The sequence below is a fragment of the Mus caroli genome, chromosome 1 (assembly GCF_900094665.2).
Source record: "Mus caroli chromosome 1, CAROLI_EIJ_v1.1, whole genome shotgun sequence".
NCBI classification, from domain to species: Eukaryota; Metazoa; Chordata; class Mammalia; order Rodentia; family Muridae; genus Mus; species Mus caroli.
This window is the reverse complement of record NC_034570.1, coordinates 26643595-26657722: the sequence shown is the minus strand read 5'-3', so window position 1 is coordinate 26657722 and position 14128 is coordinate 26643595. Positions and strand designations below refer to the sequence as shown.

General features: G+C 38.0%; 1 pseudogene; it reads right to left on the bottom strand.

Annotated features, from left to right (window-relative positions):
* Positions 1 to 13101: 13101 nt before the first annotated feature.
* LOC110286930 overlaps positions 13102 to 14128 on the bottom strand; it is a 7130-nt pseudogene continuing 6103 nt past the window's right edge.

Here is a 14128-nt window from a genome sequence, read left to right as displayed (position 1 = left end):
TCCATTATAAAATTTAATTTTCACTTGCTTAGACACCCAGAGACACTTTTGTCCCAAATATTCTCTTTAATTATTCAAAGGTCAAACCTATGGCTGCTGGGTTCTAAAATGAGTTCTTTAGACTCTCAGTACTCTTCTCCTTAAGTATTTGTAAGTCATGCTGGAGCCTTGTTCATATTTTAGGGGAAAATAGTAACTATTTCTATGTCCTAAATAAATATTTATCCAGTGCTTTTCAAGTTTCTAGCTGGGGATTTGACCCATTTATAAACCTGTTTCAGGAATCTTCTTTTCCTATGTGCTAGTCATTCACATTCAATACTTCTAAGACTAAAATCAAACTCAACAAGCTTTTCATCTTCTAATATTTCCTTATTTTAGCAGATAGATTTCTTCTTTCCCATTGTTCAAATAACTGTAATTCTTTGTCCATTGTTTAATTAATCATCAATTCCCATAGGATTGGACCCCTAATGTGCTCTTGTATCTGTCATCTCCTTTTGGACATCTTCTCCTTTGCCCTATTCTTCATGATGTTCAGCCTTCTAAAACCTTGCCACCGGCTTTCCAGCTTATAAACTTCTATGACATTGATCTGCTCTCCACATTTTGCTTTGACCTACATAACTGGATTAAGTCTTTCAAATATGATAATGAATTGTAAAATATTCAAAATTTGTGGCATAGAATATGAAGGAAGGAATTCACTGCCTGCCTGAAACTCGTTTTCATTACTAAGAAATGTTCTGGATCATGAAATAGAATTGACATCAAAGGTGGATAGCAGGGGTCTGGTAGTGGTGGTGGAGTATCTAGGGGGGATGAGCAAGGGACCAAAAAGGGTCAGGTGGAGGAGAGATGGAGGAAGAGAGTACTGGGAGAGACTGCTAGAGTCAGAGCATTTCTGGGATGGGATTTAAGCCTAGTCCAATGGAAAGGAATCTACAAGGGTAATCCTAGCTAAGTAAGACTCCTAGCCACGGGGAATATGAAGTTCCAACTGGCCATCTTCTGTAGCAAGGCAGGACCTCCAGTGTAGGGAATAGAAGAGCAACCCAGCCACAAACCCTTCAACCTCCAATTTGTCCTACCTACAAGATGTTCTCAGATAAAGGTAGCTCAGAAATTGTCGGAGTGGTCAGTCACTCAACACTGTGGTCTACCTTTAGACCCAGACCACAAGAGTGAGCCCATCCATGACACTGCTTTGAGGGCCAGGACCCAGATACTGGATACCCCAGATACCTAGGATAGAAAATGATTCATAATGATACTCTGAAAAACTCACAGATACTGGTGCCTTGTGCAATTGTGATCAGAGAAGCTTCACCCAGAAATTGATAGAAACAAATGCACAGAACCACAACCAAACATTAAGCAAAGTTCAGGGAATCCTGTTGAAGAGGAAAGAAAGAATTGTAGGAGGCAAAGGACTCAAGGACACACAAGGAAACCTACAGAGTTAACTAACCTGGGCTCATAGGGGCTCACAAAGACTGAATTGAAAGTCATGGAGCCTGCATAGAACTGACCTGGGTCCTCTGGGTATATATTACAGTTATATATGGGTAGCTTGGTCTTCTTGTGGAATTCTAACAATGCAAGCATGGGCTGTCACTGACTCTTTTGCCTCTTTTAATGAACCTTTCTTCCTACTGGGTTGCCTTGTCCAGCCTTAATAGGAGAAGAGGTGCCAAGTCTTACTGCAACTTGATGCACAATGATGATTGGTTATCCATGGGAGGCCTATCTTTTTCTGAGGAGAAAACAGAGAAGCAGTAGAAGGTGAGAGCAGAGGAGAGCTGTGGGGGAGACATTGGGAGGAGAGGAGGAAGAGGAAAGTTTGCTCAGCATTTAAAAAAATAAAAGAACATAAATGCATTTCTATGAAAATAAAAAAGGAAGATGATGTGTTGAGATATGTTAATGACAGACCTAGTGTTAAGCATGTTGTGGATATTTTCTAGTGAACAAACCACAGTCTATAGAGGTCCTCAGTAGAATGTATACAGTTTACATAAGCTTTTTCCAAAGTAAAGAACAGAGTCTAAATTTTAAGGTAAGGTTCAAGATAAAACGTTATATAATCTATGTAATGATTGTATGATGGGCAAATGAGTCACTACCAAAGTGATGAATGAATCCATACATCATTTACCTAACTCTCCTTTAGATGTAGACTAAAAAATACCTGTAGAATGTACCAGAGACCTGGAAGGTGAGAAACTCTCAGGACTCAATGGGAGGGCCCTTAGGTGAAATGCCCAACAGTGGGGAGAGGGAACTCGTACAGTCCATGCCCATTAGAAAGATAGGACATCAAGTGGAGAGATGGGGTTTCCATCCTACTATCAAAAATTCTGACCCAGAATTGATCCTGTCTAAAAGGACTGCAGGGACAAAAATGGAGAAAAGACTGGAGGAAAGGTGGCCTAGTGACTGGCCCAAAGTGGGATTCAACGCAAGGGAAGTCACCAAGGCCTGACACTATTTTTGATGCTGTGCTGTGCTTACAGACAGAAACCTAGCATGGCTGTTTTCTGAAAGGCCCAACAGCTGATCGAGACACACAGATACTTACACCAAGCCATTGGACTGAAGTCAGGGACCTCTGTGGTTGAATTGGTGAAGGCTGGAAGAAGCTGAAGATGAGGGTGACTCATAGGAAGACCTCCAGTCTCAACTAACACAAACCCCTGAGATGGCTCAGACACTGAGCCATCAACCAGGCAGTGTATATGACGCATATACAGCAGAAGAGTCTCAGTGGGAGAAGACAAACTTAATCCTCAAGAGACTTGATGCCTTAGGGGTTAGGGAGGCCTGACAGGAGGAGGACATCCTCTTGGAGACATAGGGGAGGATAAATGGGATGAGGAACTGTGGGAGGGGGGATATGGCTGGGCTGTAAAAAAAAGTAATAACAATAATAAAGAATATGTATTAAGGTAGCAAGAAGGAAGAATGAAGTTGTACTGATATTCAGAAACTCCTTTTTGTATTGTATAAACCTTGACATTATTTATATACTTAATATTATTGTAAGCTTATTAGTGAATCAGTCTGTTGATTCTTGAATTTGTATTGAGCCACATGACACTTTGCATTAATCAAGTGTTTTAGTTGTTTCTCTGTTACTGTGATAAATAGAAAAATATAGAGGAATTTTAATACAGCTCTGGCAAGAGATTATATTCAAAGACTTTGTACATCTATGTGATCTGGCTGGGTTGCAGACATACTCTAGATTAGAGTATGATCAATCTAGAATACAGAAAAGCCCTTACTATACACCTTCAATCTGAAACAATGAAGGTAAAGTTGGTTTGTAGAAGGAAGCAGCCATCTTTGAAAGTGGCATATAATTGAGGGGCAAACAAAATGATGAATGAGAGAAAGATTTGACAGAATAAGTTAGAGAGTGGACATGCCCAACTCTCACAAGACCAGCACAGGAAAGAGAGGCTACTTAAGAGCAGTTCAGGGAGAAAGAAAGGAGACGATTTTACCTGGAGAGTTTTACAGAGACAGGTTGCAGGGAGAACAAGCTAGAAACAGGTGAAGATAGACTAAGCCAGAGAATGAGAATGAGAATGAGAATGAGAATGAGAATGAGAATGAGAATGAGAATGAGAATGAGAATGAGAATGAGAATGAGAATGAGAATGAGAANGAGAATGAGAATGAGAATGAGAATGAGAATGAGAATGAGAATGAGAATGAGAATGAGAATGAGAATGAGAATGAGAATGAGAATGAGAATGAGAAGATTAGAACATACTGCCAAAGTTAATATGCTGCCAGGCAGAGCAATTCAGGCAGAAGCTGAGAGAAGTTGGATTGAGTCAATCAGCTTGGCAGATTATATTGCATAGAGGCTAGAAGCTTCTAGGCCTAGAAATAGACCAGAAAAGAAATGCTCTGGGTTTAGCTCAAGCCATGTATTTGCACAGCTTGTGTATAGCTCTCATCTCATCCCTTCATCTGATGAAATAAAATTGACAATTACAGGAGAGAGCAGTATATATTTCATTTTATACTTCCAAGTGACAGAAAGTCATTGTTGGATGTCAGGCAGGGACTCAAGAAGGAATCTAGAGGCAGGATACTGGAATCAGGAGGAATATACTTTTTGCTTAGACCTTTCAATTCCTATTTTAATTATGGTTCTTTAATATTTACCTTCCCTTTTAGCCCAACATGCACCAGAGGTACATGAAAAGAAGGTTTAATAGCAAACATGGGTTGTGGCCCTGTTTAGAAATAGTTCTTTGAGGCAACTCAAATCTTCATTGTCAGCAGGCCAGTCCACTGGGAAAACACCAAACATGAATCAGTAGCAGCAGCTCAATCCAGAAGAATGCTTAAGGTTCCCTGATTGGGGTGAGTCCCTGGACTACCACCAGAAGTTCTTTGATGTGTTACTCTCTATGAAGTCACAAGTGAAGATCAGTGAATGAAGCAAGGTAAACCAATGCAAAAGTGTCATCAGCAAAGACAAGTATCACAGATGCCCAAGGAAGACCAGAAAAGAGTTGGAAGGTAAACCAGTGCAAGAGCCTCATCCACTGTCAATTGCATTATACTTATAATCTTTCCAAACATCACATTGTCTTCTTAAGTACCCACCCTAGCACAACATCACATGTCTTTTCACCAGGAAGCTTCCAGAAAAACATCATATGACACAACTGAGTCTCCAACGTCAATATAATATGGAGGAATGCCTCTTTTCTCGCAGGCAATTTGAATTTTTATAAAGAATGCTTTCATATTCAACTCAGGACAACTTGCCAATGTATGGCACAACCCACAATAAGCTGTGCTCTTCTAAATCAATCCTTAATCAAGAAAATGCCCCACATCTCTAAAGATCATTTTGTTGGAGGCAGTTCCTCACTTGAGGTCCTTTCTTCCCAGGTGACTTTAGTTTGTGTCAAATGGATGAAAACTAACCAGTATTGTCTGGCTTAGTTCCCATCTTATTCTGTAGCTTAATACAACTTTCTAAGCAACAGATTCAGAAATATATGTTAGAGATAACTTATAATATGAAAACATATCATAATTATTGCTTGGAAAAAAACAGTCTCATAACAGCTGGATATATCTCAGTAAGCTCTACATTATATTTATAGTAGAACAAAAGTTTTAAAACACAACTTTTTCTTGCATCCTGAGGGTGAAGAGGGAGAGAGACAGAGAAAGACAGAGACAGAGACAGAGAGAGACAGAGAGACAAAGAAAGACAAAGAGAGAGGCAGAAAGAGAGAGAGAGAGAGAGAGAGATTTATCCTTTTCACAGGCCTCAAACTCCTTGCCATCAATGATAATCTTGAACTTCTAAAATTCCTACTTGCCCACTTATGTTCTAGTACTGTTATCAGTGCTTGAAATCTGGACTCGGTGCTTCCAATTCTTGGGCTTTTGTCCAAAAATTAAAACAGAAATCCATACATATTGCAGTGCAGCAATAAAGCTTTATTCGGAACAAAGATATAGTACAGACAGAAGATATACTATAAGACAGCAGTGAAAATGTGTCCAGGAATCCAATTTATTGTTTGGTGTTCTCTTTGATGAGATTCAGCAGGAGAAGATATATGGATCATAGGAATATAGTAAAGGTGATTCTCATTTTTGATTGATAGATTAGATAATATAATCACTTTTCTGATACACATACATTCTTAAAGCATATCTGATATTAATCATTATACATGACCAATCATGCATAGGTCTAAGATAGTAAATGAAGAAATCTTCCTAAGCATTTACTTGACACAGTTTTTCAGGCACTCTACACCAATTCAGGTTAGATTCGCCCTACTCTACTGGGATCCAGACATGTTGGGAATACTTTTATATAGTAACGTTTTAAGTTTAATGATAATTAAAGGCACATTTATTTCATTATGTTGGTAATACAGATTTGCATAGCAGATGAAGATGAGAGTACTGGGTTGCCAAGTGTGTATTAGAAGCAAACTGTGCAAATAGCCTATAACAAATAGTCTCAGATTCCATATATGTCTTAGGGTTCTATTGCTGTAAAGAAACACCATAACCAATGCAACTCTTATAAAAAACAGCATTTATTGGGGCTGGCTTACAGTTTCAGAGGTTCAGTCAATTGTCATCATGGCAGGAAGCATGGCAGTATGCAGGTAGACATGGAGTTGAAGAGACTGAGAGTTCTATATCATGATCCAAAGGCATCCAGAAGGAAACTATCCTCCGCAGGCAGCCAGGAGAAGGGTCTCTTCTACACTGGGCATAGCTTGATCACTAGAATCCTAAAGCCCACCTACACAGTGGCGCACATACCTATTAAAAATATCACACATCCTAATAGTGCCACTTTCCATGAGCCAACCATAGTCAAACCACCAAAATATGCTCACCTGACTCAGTAGTTGTGTATATTAACACACCTGTTTATGTGATGCTGAAGACCCCACTAAGGACTTAAGGTACACTCTCAACTATTGATCTACACTCCTAAGACAGATCCCTTGCTTCCTTCCTTTTTTGTTTCATAGCATCTGAAATAAAATCTGTCTTCTTTATAGTAGGCAACCTCAGTAAAATCACGTACTCATTTATATTTAATCATAAATTAAGAGTAAAAATAAAGTTTATTCAGCTTCATGAGTTGTTTATACTAATGAAAACATCATGAAGTAAATGCATTAATTTCACAATACATGACTTTAAATTTTTCCTAAATGTTTACTTTATCTGTGACTTTTTTGAAGACAAGATATTTTAACCATCAATTCATTTTCTAATGGGATTCTTTTGAGTTTTGACAAAATTCTGTGTGTTTTGTATTACTTGTACAATTTGCTACAGTGATCTAGAGTCATGACAATGATTTTTAATAATTTATATGTGGACTTCATTTAATAAATACTGCCAAAGCATCTCCAAATATATTCTAATTAGAACACAACCTATATAGAGGATGTGTTGCAAAGCAACTTACCACAGACAATACTAAGAAGATACTACTACTTTCCAAAAGGGATAGTGCTTCCACTGTATGAAAGCCATTATGTGTTTTAAATTTCTCCCTACATTAACAAAGCTACTTTATCATCATGTGTACCTTATCTGATTGCCTAAATGTATAGGATGGATACAAGTCAATACTCTTGGAAAAGTGTAGTGCCTCATGGGCTTTATGACTCCAGAAACAAGATAAAAGCCTTATGACTCAAAGAAAGCTATCAAATGCATTTTGTCGCCACAAGCATCATATTTACTTAAAGGATTGTGACTATAAAAGCACAACTCTCTTACTGGAAGCCAGGACAAAAGCTGTCAAAGAATGTGGTAGTAAATAGCTTTGAAATTGTTTTCTCTGCTTCATTTCAAAAGCTTCAGCTTACAGATGTTTGACCTTTAACAAATGGAATTGTTTCCTGTAGGCTTGTGTTTCACTGAATGCCTGTGGCTGTGTGATCTTGATGTAGTCATCAAAAATGAGACATGCTCATCGCTGGTGAATCCTACTGCAATGAGAACATTTCTCTTCCGATGACATTTGTAGTTCCTCTAAGAAAAGGTAGAGTGATTCCATTCTCTCCAAAACATTTTTCCTCTAGTATCCCTTGACCAAGCAAAGCAAGGAAAATTGTGTAATTGTTCAAAATGACTACCTATTACTAAGTGGCTAAAGAAGAAAAACTAGGCTAACCTGCAAAATATTTTGCTGAGAGCCTCAGGAGTCAAGCTATTACCCACTTTGCTGTTCTGTAGTGAAGAACATAAAGTGCATTCCTCAGCATCTTGAGGTTCACTGTATTTCCTAACTCTGGATAGTGCCTATGCAAACAGTCGTCTTGGACTCTGGTACAAGGAAAGCAGCCTGTTTCAAACACGCATTGAAATATTAATGGAGGTAGATCTGTGAACAATTTTTAAAGTTAAATAGGCACGTGTTATAACTTTTTGATATAAGAATAATCTATTTTATCCATATCTATTGGAGAGGCATATGACTCACATTGTTTCAAGTACTCAGATGCTTACGGTTTGACTTCAGTTACTGATGTTGTTATATTTTCACTATACACATGATCACCAATTGTAGGCTATTCTTTTATTTTTTTTCCAAGGTTATATTTTAAATTCTTATTTTGCTCAATACTGTGTGCTGAGTATAAGGTCATTAAAGACAAGGGTTAATATAAGAAAAGAGTTACACTGACAAAAACTAAGGCAATATTTCAACATAGTTCAAAGGTGTGACAAAGAACCTCAAGCCGTTGGCTTAAAACAAATCACTGTGGAAGGACCAAAAGGAAAAGACACCTTCCTTGTTACTCTTTCTCTTAGAACTCTAAGAGACCAAGCAGATAATTAGCTTTGCCTATAGTGCCTAATATTTATTATCTAAATTCTACGTATTCAAACTCTAGTTTTACCACATTAGCTGGAAGTTCATATAGGATTATTAGTACACAAAACATCTGAACTGCTCCTTGGATGCTCTAACTTCTCCATATTTCATAATCCCTCAAAAATGTATGTGCATGTGGAGCACAATTAACAAACTATCATCTTGGAGTTTATGTCTAGACCTGCATAGAAATTGTGTAGATAAATCTAAATATTTATTTTTATTTTACATGCTAAGGTGTTTTGCCTGTATGCATGTATACCATTTCCATGTTTAGTACCCAGAGAGGCCAGGAGGGAGAATCAGATAGACTGGAATTGGAGTTACAAATATTATGAATTCCATGGAGGTGCTTGGAATTGAACCGAGTCATCTGGAAGAACACATTCTATTCTTAACTGCTAAGCATTCTCCCCAGTTGCTAGGTAACATTTTATGTAATCAGCACCTTAGCTAGTCTGTAAAATAAAATAAGCATCCTCATTTGCTTTGCTTAAAAGTGGTTGTTTCTGAATATCATTGCTTAAAACACTTTAAACCTACTCCAATGGGTAGGTCTCTGTTTGAAAATAAAATGCCTCTGTTAACTTCATCAGACAGATATAATCAAGACAGAACAAAGATTTTATAGTCATGTTGATTTGACTTTTAATAAGAAACAGAAATATTGCAAAACAATGTTTTCCCTTCTTATCTTCTTTTTTCCCCTCTACCATTCAGAAGCATAGAAGATTTAGCTGAGATTCAAATATTGATGTCAGAATTGGTAGATATAAATCTTATTAATAATCGAAGACTAGTGTGTAAAGTTGACCTAATACTGTGAAAGACATCAGTGTAACAGGACAAAAACGATGAAAACAAAACAACAATATCACTAAAGATGAGAGAATAAAGTGCATTATCATTGAATAATATTATTTAGATTTCATTTAGTGTGAGTGGTTGAAGGAAATCTCACAAGGTGGAATCAGACATCCCAGAACTACTACTACTACTACTACTTCTTCTTCTTCTTCTTCTTCTTCTTCTTCTTCTTCTTCTTCTTCTTCTTCTTCTTCTTCTTCTTCTTCTTCTTCTTCTTCTTCTTCTTCGGGCTGGGGTTGACACTCAGTTCTTCTCTGGGTCTCAGACCTCTTTATGAAAATGATGTGGGACTGTATGGAAGGCAACCGACTCCACTGTGTGGAGTGACTGCAGCAGGTCCAAAATTGTCACTGCCCATGACAATGGCTTCCAAGGCTAATCCCAACATGCCATTGCAATTACACAAGTCAGTTCAGGCTCTTAGCCCTCTTTAGCAGGTCAGTCAAATAGCTTGAATTAAATTGCATTTAATTTCCTATTCACACAGAGATCTTTGCTCACATGAAAACATATAATAATTTAATGACAGAAAACAATCACTTAATGTCTTCCTACTATCATCTCTTAGTATGTAAATATTAAATGGGTATGTAATTGAGTTGGATTGAGTTAAAATGTTTGACTTTAAAATTTTTATCTTGAATTTTCAATTTGAATTTTCTAAAAATGTCAAATAAATTCTGGATGGGATTGTGACAGAACTCCCAACCATTTCTGAAATGGTCATAAACATAATTCTACCATTTTATTACATATTTACACAAAGTAGCTTTCTCACAATAATGCTTATAAAAATCAAACATCAATAAACTTCAAACGTTTTTCAAGGTGTTGTGTCTTGAAATATTAAACTGTTGCAGTTGTCAATTAAGGCTACTCAAATAGACCTGGCAGCGGCGGCTCATTCCTTACTACCCATTGATTTGGGTTCCTGAATGAAAGATACACATGCAACCTTATATTTTAATATGCCTTAAACAGCTGGGCTACTCCAAACCGGCAACATGGCTAACACCTCCCCTCTGATATTCTTGAGTTATTACTTATTAAAATCTACATTCTATCTTTGTTGGCATAGACCCAGTTGGCCGGGGAAGGGGGAGGTTCAGGATTTGGGGGAAGGGGCTGGGTCTACTCTTCCCTAACTCTTATGTGTTGGCTGTCTCTCTGTTCTGCATTCCTCAGGTGTAACAGGTCCTCTTTTCACAGCATAGCAGCAAACTTCTTCCTGGTCTCTTTCCCAGTCCCTTGCCCAGGAATCATAAAGTCCCACCTCTGACTGTATGCCCAGCTGTTGTCCACCAGCAACTTTATTTACCAATCAAAAACAACTAGGAGCAAGGACACTTAGCGTCTTATGTGTATGTATTCTTGTCCAATTTTGGGGACCCATTTAACATAATTCAAGCGTTAAACCAAATCCACAACATTCAACACTCACACAACTAGTTCTTTATATAAAAGTTAATAAGTAGATCTGCTCCCTACTATTTGCATTTTCTTTCATTTTTAATAAATATTAAAAATATGTATGCCAAAATTATTTTCAAATATATTTATGACTTATTAAAAATGATCCAAATTAAAGAAACCTCAGTATACCTAATAAAGATATAGATATGCTCCTGGATCAGATCCTATATGAGAAATAAAAAGGAACTGTTGGTGGAATTGTGCCAATTTTCAAATAGTTGATGATAGTTTCTTAGTATCACTGATTGAGAAACATATTTTCTGTAAATTATAAGCATTCACATAAAGCAAAACACATAAAGGCTTTAGATTATGAAGTCTCATGTTAGTCTATAAGCGACGAGAAAATTCTGCTTGTGTCTTTTCTTCGGTAAGAGTGTTTTTGGTTGTCAGTGATCACCCACTGAAGATTGCTTTCAGAATTGGAACTTAACTGTGGCTACAAAAAGCCAAAATCCAGAGTGGGAATCCATCGGTATCATTTCATTAACCAAAGAACACCATCAAAGCTCCAAGTTCTTACCATTCTTGATATTTTGAATCTTAACTCTTAAGCTTTTCTTCTTACAACATAGCTGAAACACAATTCTCCCTATTGCTAAACATAAATAAATAAGCTAGAATAAATAAAATATCTTCAAAGACATCTGTAGATATTTCATACTTTGCTCTACTTCCAAATCCAGGCTTCACAGTTACTAATGATGGTTGAGATATTGGGCAAGTGAGCATTTTATATTTCGTCATATTTCCATATGCAGGGAATCGACTTGGGGCTCACGCATGCTAGGCAAGCACTCTCTTATTAAGCTATACCCCGAGCAAGCTTTCTTAATTTCCAGAGTGAAAAAATGAGCAATGAGGACTGGAAATATAATTGGCTGTCTGGTCACCAGGCATCACTATTTAAGGAGGACAGGAAATGTAATTGGCAGTCAGGTCACCAGTCAGCACTATTTGCTTGCATTCTGTTTGATTTTTCAGTATCCCCACCTAACATAATCTAGGGCCTAGCATACAATTGCTGTTCATTGCAGTCTTTGTGTCTTACTGAGTGAAGTTACTAATTTTAAAATAAGAAATTGATAAAAAAATGCATAGTATTTCATTTCTGCTGCTATCATTACTGTTGATGCTAAGGATGGTGTGCTATTACAAATTTTACTACTCCTAATTTTTTTTCTTGTGGAGTAACTCTCTATTAAGTTTTACTGAACGTCAGGCAAACATTGTCTCCTTTAACTTCCTCAAAGCTTTCGCCATCTAGATAATACTATCCATCATATTTATAGAAGAAACAAAATGGCACCTATATTAAAAATGTCAGTATTTGAGTAAGGCTTCCCCATATCTTTTATGTCTTTCTTCACTAAATAAATAATTCTGCATGGTAAGAGTATTATGTCTCAATATACATTTACTGGAAATCATTACATGCTTTCACTTTGGTTTCTCTCTTGAGGAGGAGTTCATTGTACATTGTACATTTTTCTTTTTCTTATTTTTGAGGTTTCAGTATTTTATTCAAGTTTTCTATTAAACGATAGTAATTACAGCATTTGAAGGGGAGGAGTTAACTCCATGCAAAATGGAAGATTATAATGTACCCATTAAATGGCTAAAAATGAGTTGTGAGGCTACAAGAGAAGTCAGTTGAGATCCCTCGCATTGTCAGGGTATGACCACAATCACCTGCCCAACTCAGAGCTGGAGAACCTGGAAGTTATGTCATACTCTGGTGCAATGACAAAAAAAATAAAGAATTAAAAAAGAAAATAGAAGAAAGGAAGAAAACCACACAAGGAAGAATTAAGTCCCGAATGACTGGCTCCACCATGCCCACTCTCTCCACCGTAAAATGGCACAAAAGAAATAGCTAACCACACCCTAAAGACTACTTTTGGTGTAAAACAGGTAACTGGTGGGTTGGGATGGGAACAGGGCGTGATGATCTGTCTAAAAACATCCCTTTCACAAAGATGTGTACATGCTTCTGAGCAAATAGGATTAGGACACCAGGGTTCGATGCTTGGGAAGTCACAATTTCATCTGGAGTCTTGATACAGATTTATAAAAAGTCCACACGTTCCCAGCTTCCACTGGCAACATGGCATCTCTAGAGGGCTCCACTGCAACCTATCCCAACAGCTAAAAAGGACCTGTTCTGGAATGGGGTTTCTGCAGTACCTCTAAAATTGTAAACACCTTAAAGCCGAGTTAACCTTAGCCTGGAGGTCTAACATGGTATTTATCAATTCTCACATCCCCAACATACAACATTAAAACGTCCAGTAAATCCTGAAGATAGATATGCTACAAAATAGTTTAAAATTAAACAATTGTACAATATTCTTTTATGCTTGAAATTCCAGTCCTAAACCAAGCTTGTGACCACCCACATTGCCATTCTTGGCATCCAGCAGAGATGACAGCGTCAGTTTGATACCTGCTTTTAGGTTCTGAGCCAACCAGGCTGCAGTTGTTCATTTAGGCTGAAAAGCAGGCATCAGGGTCTGACCTGACACTTGGCTGCTATTCCGCAGTGTTACTGTCTTCTTCAGTCCAGGCCAGATTGACAGCAGTCTCCATCCAACTTCTTGCTCACCTTCTGGTAAATGAAGCCACCAAGCTGTCCTGTCATTCACATTAGTATGAAACTGGAATTCATCTGTCTTGTAGCCAATTTTGAAGTTGCTCTGGGTCACTCGGGACTTCGAGGTCTCAAAATTCATCTGATAATCAGCCAGCCAACCCTCATAGCCAAGCACCAGAAAGCCCCGAATTGAGGGCCCAACGATGTCAAAGTCCACATCACAGCACAGGTTGATATGCTCTGTCTTGTACCCTGTCTTGATTTTAGCACCCCCCCACCCCCACCCCCACAGTTTTAGATGAGAAAGGTGAATCAGAGGTCAGCTTCAGTCCACAAGCAAGCTGGTCTTCCACAGTCATCTCAGTGCCCAGGATTTTGTCTGTGTTACACTTCTCTGCGAATGTTAGCCCATACTCAGTCCATCTGTACTTGGTTTCCAGATTGTAGTTCACTCTGGTGGTTTCCATAGTGGCAGAGCATGAGCTGGTAAATTCCAATCCATTGTCAGACTTCCTTTTCAAATCAAGTTTTACTAAGCCAAAGCCATAGCCCTTGGTGCAGACATCCCTGGTGGACTTGCCAAGATCAGCGTATGTGGGAGGCACAGCCACATTCTCGGAGGAGGTGACAGTGGCTGCCAGTAGCAGCTATGGCAGGGGTTGCAGCAAGGAGCCGCCTTCTTCTTCTTCTTTCTTTCTTCTTCTTCTTCTTCTTCTTCTTCTTCTTCTTCTTCTTCTTCTTCTTCTTCTTCTTCTTCTTCTTCTTCTTCTTCTTCTTCTCCTTCTCCT